Raw genomic sequence first — 10,688 nt, forward strand, 5'->3', positions numbered from 1 at the left:
TTTTTTTTCATTGGGGTGTCACACAAAGACCCAGTTACCAGTTTCCTTGACAAATAGTTTATTATAGGAAATATTATTTGGAACAAAAAGAAATTTGTTTTTCTATTGGGGATTGAACTCACCAGCACTCTACCACTGAGCCGTACCCCAAGACCTTTGTTTATTCTTTGAGGAAGGGTCTCACTAAGTTGCTAAAGCTGGCCTCAAACTTTGAGATCCTCCTACCTCAGCTTCCCAAGTTGCTGGAATTACGGGTGTGTGTCAATGAGCCTGCCTATTTGAACAAATCTAAATTATGAGCCATGTTTGGTTATACTCAAAATATTTTATTCTGTGTATATATGACTAATGAAAGAACTCACAGGATGCTTCTATCATCTATGGCTTTTTTGTTGTTGTTGAGACAGAATCTTGCGATGTTGCCCAGGCTGGCCACAAACTCCTAGGCTCAAGTGATCCTCCAGCCTCAGACCCCTAGTAGCTGGCACTACAGACACATGCCACCACACCCAGCTATCCACAGCTCTTTGATCTGCCCTGTGCCACCAGTGTCTCCATGTATTTCAAAGCACTCAAATTTTTGGCTTTTATGTTGACCTAGAGGTATTTTTTAGTGGTACAGTTTTATTTTTAGTCCACTGTGAATGCAGAAGTCACCAGAAGGTTGAAAAAGAAGAAAAAATATGTACAATAAAGACTTTTACTATGCAACGGTTTATGCATAAACTCTATTTGCTTCCAAATTGCTGTTTCTTACTTAAACACATTTGGGGTTTTGGGGGGGGTTGTTGTTGTTGTTGTTTGTTTGTTTGTGTACCAGAGCTTGAACTCAGGGGCAATCAAGAACTGAGACACATCCCCAGCCCTATTTTGTATTTTATTTAGAGACAGGGTCTCACTGAGTTGTTTAGCACCTCACCGTTGCTGAGGCTGGCTTTGAACGCACAATCCTCCTGTCAGCATCCCAAACTGCTAGGATTAAAGGTATGCACCACTGCATCCTCCTTTCTCAGCCTCCCGAGCTGCACCCGATTACAGGATCCAACACTGCGCCCTGCAACACATTTGTTTTTATTGTTCAATTGATACATTTTTCTGTCTTTAAGAATTGCTTGCTATCTTGGGGTGGGATACATGGTAATTTTTCCCACTTGTGAGTAGAGTTGTTTTTATTTCCATGTAACAGCTTTTGACTTAGTAGCAGAATTTTAAGGTACAAATTCAAGTCCTTTAAGGGAAATACAATAGTCTGTTCAGGGCACCCTATGAAGCACAGGAAATCCAAAGACAAAATGAGCAGAGATCCTGCCTTGAGCTCATAATCTAATCTAATTTATTAATTGATTGAATAGACATCTTAGAAAGCAGTGAGATAAATGTCACACCAAAGAAAAAAGAAGAGAAGTTTCATGCAGCCAGAAGGAGAATGAACTTTATAGGTGGGCATGTGAATTTGATGTAGTGGGAGATAGTTTAAGCTTTTGCCTAGACTTCTTCCCAGCAAAATAAAAGTATTTGTATCTAATTCCTTTAGGACTTGGCAAGTTTAACTAGATTGCTAATCTGTAATAAAGTAATTTAAGGTAAGGAGTTCATGGTTAAGAATTATCCAACTGTGTACTGGACAGTTCCACTGCATTGTCCCACAAAGACCTCAAACACAACTCACCAAAATGCAAGTCTTCATCTTCCCTATAAATTTGTGTTTCATATAGTTGTCCAAGCCACAAGCCTAGGGGACATCCTTATCCTCCTTCTTGCCCTTCTCCACCAAATCAGATTCCCAAGCCTTGACAGTTTTTCCTCCTAAATTTGTCTGGAATCTTCCTACTTCTCTCATTATCCTGTTCCAAGTTCCCTCCATCTCTGTCCTAGACTCAACTCCCTTCCTTGATTCCCATCAATTCATTTTTGACCTGAAGAACAGGGATATTTATTTCCTTTTTTCCCTTTTTTTTTCCAGTATAGGAATTGAACACAGAGATATTTTACTACTAAACTACCCTTTTTATTTTTCATTTTGAGAGAAGGTCTCCCCCTAAATTGTAGAGGCTGGACTTGAAATTGTGATTCTCCTGCCTCAGCCCCTGGGGTCTCTGGAATTACAAGTGTGCACAGCCAGTCCAGAGCTTATTTCTAAAATATAAACCTTATGCCCCCTTTTAAATTATTATTATTATTTTGGTTATAGATGGACATAATGCCTTAATTTTAATGTGATGCTAAGGATCAAACCCAGTGCCTCACACATGCCAGGCCAGTGCTCTACCACTGAGCAATAACCACAGCCCCTCATATCTCTCTCTTGACTGAATACCTGAATGGCTTGCCATTGCCTGTAGATAAAGATCACATAGTATGCAGAGTCTTTTCATATCTGCCCTGTGCTGGCCTTCCCAGCCCCTCTTCTATCCCATAGCTAATTTTCCATGACAAACTTTTTCTTATTATTATTTGGTATTAGAAATTGAACCCTAGGGGAGCTTAACGACTAAGCCACATCCACAGCCCATTTTTATTTTTATTTTTTATTTTGAGACAGGTCTCACTAAGTTGTTGAAGGACTCACTAATTTGCTGATACTGGCCTCAAACTTGAAATCCTCCTGTCTCAGCCTTTCAAATTGCTGGGATTACAAATGTGCGCCACCATTTCCGGCCTAAACCACACCTTTTATGCAATATAATCTCTCACCTCAGGAGTATTTTCTGTCCTTCCTGGAATGCCTCTCTCCCACCCATTTTCCCTCCAAGCTTAACTAATCCCTACTCTGCTTAGCTCATAGCCCCTCTCTGATGTTCTGAAAAGGCATTACATTTTCTTCCCAGTAGCCTTAATTCTCCTATCACAGTATTAATCACACTGTATCACCATTGGTTATTTTCTTCCTTTTTCAGACTATAGGGTCTCAGAAGGCAGGAACCATGTGTTCTGTTCACCTTTCTATCCCGAGTTGCAAGCTCAATGCTAGCATATGGTAGGGCCCATTCTGTGGAAGAATAAATGAATTAGTTGCTTCCTTTACAATTAGTTATAGAAAACTACTTACGAGTTCAATGCTTTGACTCAAAGAAATGGGTTGAACATTTGGCCCACCATGGCAGGTACAAGGAGGTATACCTGCAAGTTCCCTATCCAAAGTGGGCTTTTTGTTTTGAGGGGGGAGATTCTCAAAGAGCTAAAGCATTGGTTCTGGGTTCTCTGTAGACTTTCTCTTCCTCTCACATTACCTCACCACTCCCATTAGTGAATTAAACACATTCTGGCTCTTGTCATAATTTAACCCCTCTCCCCAAATTTCCAAACCCTGCTCTGAGTACTTCTTTTCTTCCCTTGCTGTGGCTGGGTTACTTCAGGAGCCCAGCAACTGCTGAACCTCACAAGCCCCCAAAGGCTGTGGAGTGTCTGACCCTCTATTTTCTCTGTACCAACAAGATAAACAAAGAGGGATGGTAAAGGATAAATGTACTAATAGACATGTATATACTACCAGAGATGCAAGGGCAAAGCAATAATATATAAATTTTATAATGACAGCATGCTCCCAGCCAAATCTGTTTTCTCCTTAAAGGGATGATGTAGGGAAATCTAAGAGATCAGGGAAGGCTTATAGCCTGACTCTTTGAATTGGGAGACCAGAGAATCAGTTTGTTGACGTCCACATTCCTGCTTTTGGAACTGTTAGGGTTGCTTAGGGAACATCATAGGTACTTGTCTATCAGCACCATAACTCATTTATGGTTTCCCAGGCAACTCCGTACATTGCTAAGACGTTCCGATTGGTATAAGCTTTGTGGAGAGCAATTTGGCAACACATAGCACTCCTGGCATTTTCCTCTTGGCTCTCAGCTCCAACCTTGCCCTTCCATGCTCTGGTATAAAGGACCAGCTACGTAATTTGCAGTACAAAATGAAAGTGCACAATCTCTTGTTCTAAAAATATTAAGAATTTCAAGTAAAACAACAGAACATTAAACCAAGCACTGGGTTCTGCTGAGGATGGGTCCTTGGTGACTACACACATGGAATGCCCCCGAGGTCAGTCCTGCTACTCTGTCACTGGGAATTGGCCCTTCAGATACCTTCTCCAAACTCCCTCCTCACCTTGTCCCTGGTTAGGTTCAACCAATGGGGGCACTGATGGAAGAAAGAGAGGCCCACTAGAAGGGAGGGGGAGGAAGGTATCTTTTCCCCATCGGCTTCCAGTGAACTCTCCCACCAGAGCTAACCATCCTTTGGTGATTCCAGCAGCTTCAGTGATGAATGGCTATGGTTCCAGCATCCTTCAGCGATTCTAAGTCATCTGCCACTTAATAAAACATGTTCTAGAAACTGTCTTTAGCTAATTTAGTCACTGTGCAAACACACACCTAGATGGTACAACCTATTGCATGCATTGGCCATATGGAATGTGTATGTGACATAGCCTGCCACTTCAGGAAGGGCCATGGTGAACAAAACAGCATGAAATTAGGGGCTGGGGATGTGGCTCAAGCGGTAGCGCGCTCACCTGGCATGCGTGCGACCCAGGTTCGATCCTCAGCACCACATACAAACAAAGATGTTGTGTCTGCCAAAAACTAAAAAATAAATATTAAAAATTCTCTCTCTCTCTCAAAAAAAAAAAAACAGCATGAAATTACAAATGCATGTACTTCTTAACCTAATGATTAGACTTCAAGAACTTTTTCCTTAAGGCTTATTGTCTGAATGTGAAAGGTTATTTGCTATAGATTTTTTTTTTTTTAATTCCAAAAGACTTAGAGTAACCTAAATGCTGAGCAGGAGGGAACTTGTTAAATAAACCAAGGTACATTTATGGGAGTTTTATGGCAGCCCCTTAAACATGAGAAAACAATATATTGAAGGTCAATATATAGTTGACCTTCATTGTGCCCTTCAAGATTTATTCGTAATAAGGTAAAGTGCAAAACAAAGTTATAACAGTAACCACTTTTGTATAAATGTGGGGGAAATACACACACATACACACACACATTTACTTAGATATACATAAAATATCTTGGGAAGGATTTGCAACAACAACAAAAATACAGTATTTGATTGCTTTTGGAAAAAGTAACTAGATAGCTAAGAGTCAAGCTTGCAAAGAGATTTTCCATTACGTATCCTTTTATACTCTTTGTATATTGAACCACATAGATGTTTACTAAACCAAAAGATAAATTGTGTTTTAAACATTAACATATAAGAATATAAGAAAATGGAGAAAACATTCATAGAAAATTGTAAGCTAAGAGAGGTTGTTAAAAATACATGCACTTTTATTTTTCAAAAATGTCTATATGTGCATAAAAAGAAAAAAAACTAAATATATGCTAAATACTAACTGTGGTTACCTTTCTGGCTTGAGAGACATGATTGATTTTTATTTATTTTCTTTTGTTTCTCTGTTTTTCAAAACTCTTATACAATGAAAATGTATTTATTTTGTAATAAGAAATATATAGCTGGGCTGGGTAGCTAGGTTCAGTGGCCCATATCTATAATCCCAGTGACTCAGGAGGTTGAGGTAGGAGGACAGAAGTTCAATGCCAGCCTCAGCAACTTAGCGAGACCCTCTCTCAAAATAAAATAAAAAAGGGCTGAGAATGTCACTCAGGGTAGATCACTTGCCTAGCATGTGTGAGGCACTGGTACTGGGGAAAAAAAAAATCACGTCTATACTGAACTGAATTTTTTTTTCTTATCACTATTTCCTAAACAATACAGTCAATACTGTTCAATACCTTTTTTTTTTTTTTTTGTACCGGGGCTTGAACTCAGATACACTTGACCACTGAGCCACATCCCCAGCCCTTTTTTGTATTTTATTTAGAGACAGGGTCTCACTGAGTTGCTTAGCGCCTTGCTTTTTTGCTGAGGCTGGCTTTGAACTCAGCCTCCCAAGCTTCTGGGATTACAGGCATGCGCCACCATGCCCAGTACTCAAAAAATATTTTTTAAAAAAATATTTTTAGTTGTAGATGGACATAATAACTTTATTTTATTTATTTATGTGGTGCTGAGGATTAAACCCAGTGCCTCACACATGCTAGGCAAGCGCTCTAGCACTGAGCCACAACCCCAGCCCTCATCAACTATTTACATAGTATTTACATTTTATTGAGTGTACTTGAGCATCCTGGGATTTGGGTATTGACAGAGGATCCTAGAACCAATCCACCAGGAATATCAAAGGATGCTTGAATTCACAAGCAACAGATTCTTTCTTTGAATTGAGAAAAGCTTCTGTTAGAGACACAATGCACAGAGACATAAATAAGGCAGTTGATCAGAAGACAGCATTACAAACCCTTTCTCCTCTCCTCGTTCCTATCATCTTGCTTTCACCAACCACATGGTCCTACTTCATGAAGAAAACAGATGCCACCAGGGGTGAATCCCCAGGACTTTTCCCTTTTCCACCCCCAAACTGTTCCAAATTTTCAGCCAGGCTTTCCCCCTCCTTTCCCCTCAGAGGAAAACATGGCTTTCCTTTATCTTCCTGGGTTTATGAGACTCTGTTCCCTTCTGTATTTTATCAGTGATCTTCTCCTACATAGATTTTTAATTCCCCCCGCCCCAGGGCTCTTTTTCTATCTAAGTTAATGACACCAGTTCCCACATCCAGGACCCTGAGACTTGCTCTGGATTCTTCCCATTACTCAGCCCCTTACTACACCTGGCTAATGCTGTTTGCCAAGGAAGTCTCTGTAATCCCCTCACCCTCAGTGCCACTGCCATGGCTTTTGCTCAGGCTCTCATCATCCTCCAAGAGGACTTTTATAATTACTTACCAATTAGTTTTGGGCCTCAGGCTGTGTCTGCTTCAGCTTACCCCTACTCTAATCTACAGTGACTCTTCTGTAGGAGAAGAATCTGAATGTACCCTCCAAAACACAATGCCGAAACTTAATGGCCAATGCCATTAAAAAGTGATTCAATCATGACATTGAGCCCTCATGGATGGGACTAGGGCACTTATAAAAGGGCTTGAGAGAGTGGGTTCGTCATTCTTTGCCCTTCTGTCCCTTCAGTCATGTGAGGGTATAGCATTCCTGGCGCCATCTTGGAAGCAGAGATGGGAAGGAAACTTCACCAGATACTGAACCTGCCAGAACCTCAATCATCAACTTTCTAACCTCAAGAATTTGAGAAATAGATGTCTATTTTTCACAAATTATCCAGGTTGTGCTATTTGGCTATGGTAGCACAAATGGACTAGGACAAGGCCCTTCCTGACAGGTTCATAGTTCCTGCCACCCCCAGAGATAAAATTAGATGACTGCTAGTGCTCAAAACACATTCTGCACAATCTGGCTCTCCTATTTTTCTCATGCTGATTCCCATGTGTGGAAATCCTTCTCCTCCTCATATTTTAATCATTCTTCACAACCCACTCAAATATAATTTCTACTAGGAAGCCTTTACCTATCTACCCCCAAAGAGAGCTGACCTTGATTCCCTGGACTCCCAAGCTCTTTGTCCAAACTTATTTGTCGAACACTCCATACTGTTCTAGTTCATCTGGACACACGCCTTCCTCTACCATGCTATGAGCTCTTTGGGAAGATATTCCATGGTAGGCATTTATTTGCTGTATATCAAATACATCTACTTAGTGTTAACATTATGCCACTCATAAAATTCAGAAAACTTGTAACAGTATGGGTCTATCTACCCTCCCTCCATCCTTTATGCTATACTTACCATATGTAATACATTGCCATTATTCTAAACCCCACAAGACAATGTTATAATTTTGGCTTAAAATCCCTAATAGATATTTTAAAGAAATTACTTTAGAAGTATTTTATATTCACCACATATTTACCACTCCTGATATTCTTTATTGTTTCCGAAGAATCCTATCTTCTATTAGGTTTAATTTTCTATCATCCTGAAATCCCCTGCCCAGTGCTGAGGATTGAACTAAGGGTCACTCCACCACTGAGCTAAACTCATTCCCAACCCTTTTTTAATTTTTATTTTGAGACAGAATCTCCCTCATTGTTTAGACTGGCCTCAAATTTACAATCCTCCTGCCTCAGCCTCCCGAACCACTGGGATTACAGACATATGCCACCCCCACAGCTAAAAAAACTTCTCGTAGTATACATATGCTAGCAGCAAATTCTCTTTTCTTTAATCTGAAGCTATCTTTATTTTGTCTTCATTTTGAAGGATATTTTAACTAGTTATAAAAAAAATCAGGGTTTACAGTTTTCTTTTAGTACTTTAAGATCCCATCCATTGCTTCTGATAAGTTAGTGGTATTCAAATTATTTCCTCTGGATATAATATGACAGTTTTTGAATTTTTCTTTATCTTTGCATTTCCAGAGCTTGATTGCGATATGTATATATTTCATTGTATTACTTCTGCTTAGGGTTCACTGAGCTTTTTGAATCTGTCAATTTATGTCTTTATATAGTCCCCCCTTATCTCCAGAAGATATGGTCCAAGACCCCCCAGAGGATGCCTGGAACCACAGAGAGCACTGAAACATAGATATATATTACAGTTTTTGCCTACCAATACATAACCATGATAAGGTTTAATTTGTAACTTAGACACAATAAGAGAATAGCAGCAATAATAAAATAGATCAATTATAACAATCTATATCATAAGAGTTATAGAAATGTTTGTGTAGTCTGTCTCTTTTTTTCAAAATATCTTATTGTGCTGGGCGGGTGGCATACACCTATGATCCCAAGCAACTGGGGAGGCTGAGGCAAGAGAATGGTGGGTTCAAAGCCAGCCTCAGCAACTTAGCAAGGCCCTAAGCAACTTAGCAAGACCCTGTTTCAGAATAAAAATAGAAAGGGCTTGGATATGGCTAAGTAGTTAAGCACCCCGGGGTTCAATCCCTGGTACAAAAAAGTAAGGGAGTACCACTGTATTTCTTCAAATATGTAGCCTATCCCATTCTTGACCTCCCAATCTCTTTTCCTTCTTAGGCTCTAATTATCTGTGTGTTAGATTTTCTGATATGATCCCCCATGTCCTGAGGCCTTCCTTCCTTCCTTTCTTTCTTCTCCTCCTTCTCCTTCTCCTTCTTTTCTTTTTAGGAGCTAGGGATCAAACTCAGGGCTTCAGGCTGACTAGGCAATTTCCCCTACCCCTCAAATTTTCTTTTTAATTTTATATATTTATTTACTTATGAGGGGTTGAACTGAGGGGTGCTATACTACTGAGCTACATCCCCAGCCCTATTTTTATTTTGAGAGAGGAGCTCACTAATTTGCCCAGCCTGGTTTAGAGCATTCGCTCTTCATGCCCCAGCCTCCTGAGTCCCTGGAATTACAGCTGTGTGTCGACATGCCCAACAAGGCTCTCTCTCTCTTTTTTTTTCCTCCAATATTTTTTTCTCTGCTTCTCTAGTTGAATAATTTCTATCGATCTATCATCAACTTCACTGACATTTGTTTGTAAACTCCATCTGCTGCTAAGCTTATGCAACGAATATATATTTTTAAATTCTAGAATTTCCATTTGGCTTTGTTTAAAGTCCTCTGTACCACAAAAAAAATAAATAAACTAAATTAAAATCCATATTTATAATCCTACATAGGGCCACCTAAGGGTTGATCTGCATGGATTTTCTTTACTAATGAGAATGGGTCATATTTTTGTTTTTTCACATGTTAAATAACTTTGAAACATATTCAGGCATTGTGAATAACATATCCACCACCACTTAGTTTCTTCTTTCTAACTCTCATTTTTTCTGGAATTTCTTCCTTTAGTTTTTCACCATTAAGGGTGCCCCAAACTGTGTCCTCTGGCTCTTTAAGCCAATAAGATTTTGTGAGCACAAACACACATCTCATCGGCATTTTAACCATTTTAAATGGCACAGATTGGGACCATTAATATTCTCAGTCTTAAAGCTGTAATAAACATAACATTCTGTCTTTTCAAACTTCTTTTGTTGTTGTTGTTTTAGTACCGGGGATTGAAACCAGAGGCGCCCCAGTTACTTCATATCCCTATCCCCTTATCCTACATTAAGTTTTGTTTTTGTGAATTTTGAGACAGGGTTTCAGTCACTTGCTTAGGGCTTTGCTACACTGCTGAGGCTGGCCTCTAATTTATAATCTTCCTGCCTCACCCTTCCAAATTGCTGGAATTACAGGCACATAACATATCCAGAATTTTTATCCACCTGTTTTTTTAAATATTTTATCCAGAGTTCATAGTTGTTATACATAAGAGGGTTCCTATATATATAGAAGCTTACTCAGCCATACTAGATGTAGACCCAGAAAAATATTTCTAGCTCTCTGCCTGCTGGGCATGTGGAAGAACTATGCTTTCTGTTCCCTTAAAGGATGGGATGGCAACATGTAAGTTGGAAGTTATGACTGGAATGTTCCAGATAGTGGCTGTTCCATCAAACTGGGTCCTGAACGGACAGAGATCTCAGTGAATCCTACATTAAAATGTATTGTAAGCAATAAATAAATCATATTTTTGTTTAAGTACCTGCGACTTGGGGATCATTTGCTGCCAAAATTTAACCTATCCTGACTGTTCTAGACCTCATTTTGTTCACATTTGTTTCAGATAATATGGCACATCCACAAATGTTGTGGGTTAAAATTTCACCAATCTATTCCCTTAAGGTTCTGAAAGTCAGATGCTAAAATGTATCTGCAGGGCTACATTCCTAAGGAGAC

Source organism: Ictidomys tridecemlineatus, chromosome 4 (assembly GCF_052094955.1).
Source record: "Ictidomys tridecemlineatus isolate mIctTri1 chromosome 4, mIctTri1.hap1, whole genome shotgun sequence".
Classification (NCBI taxonomy): domain Eukaryota; kingdom Metazoa; phylum Chordata; class Mammalia; order Rodentia; family Sciuridae; genus Ictidomys; species Ictidomys tridecemlineatus.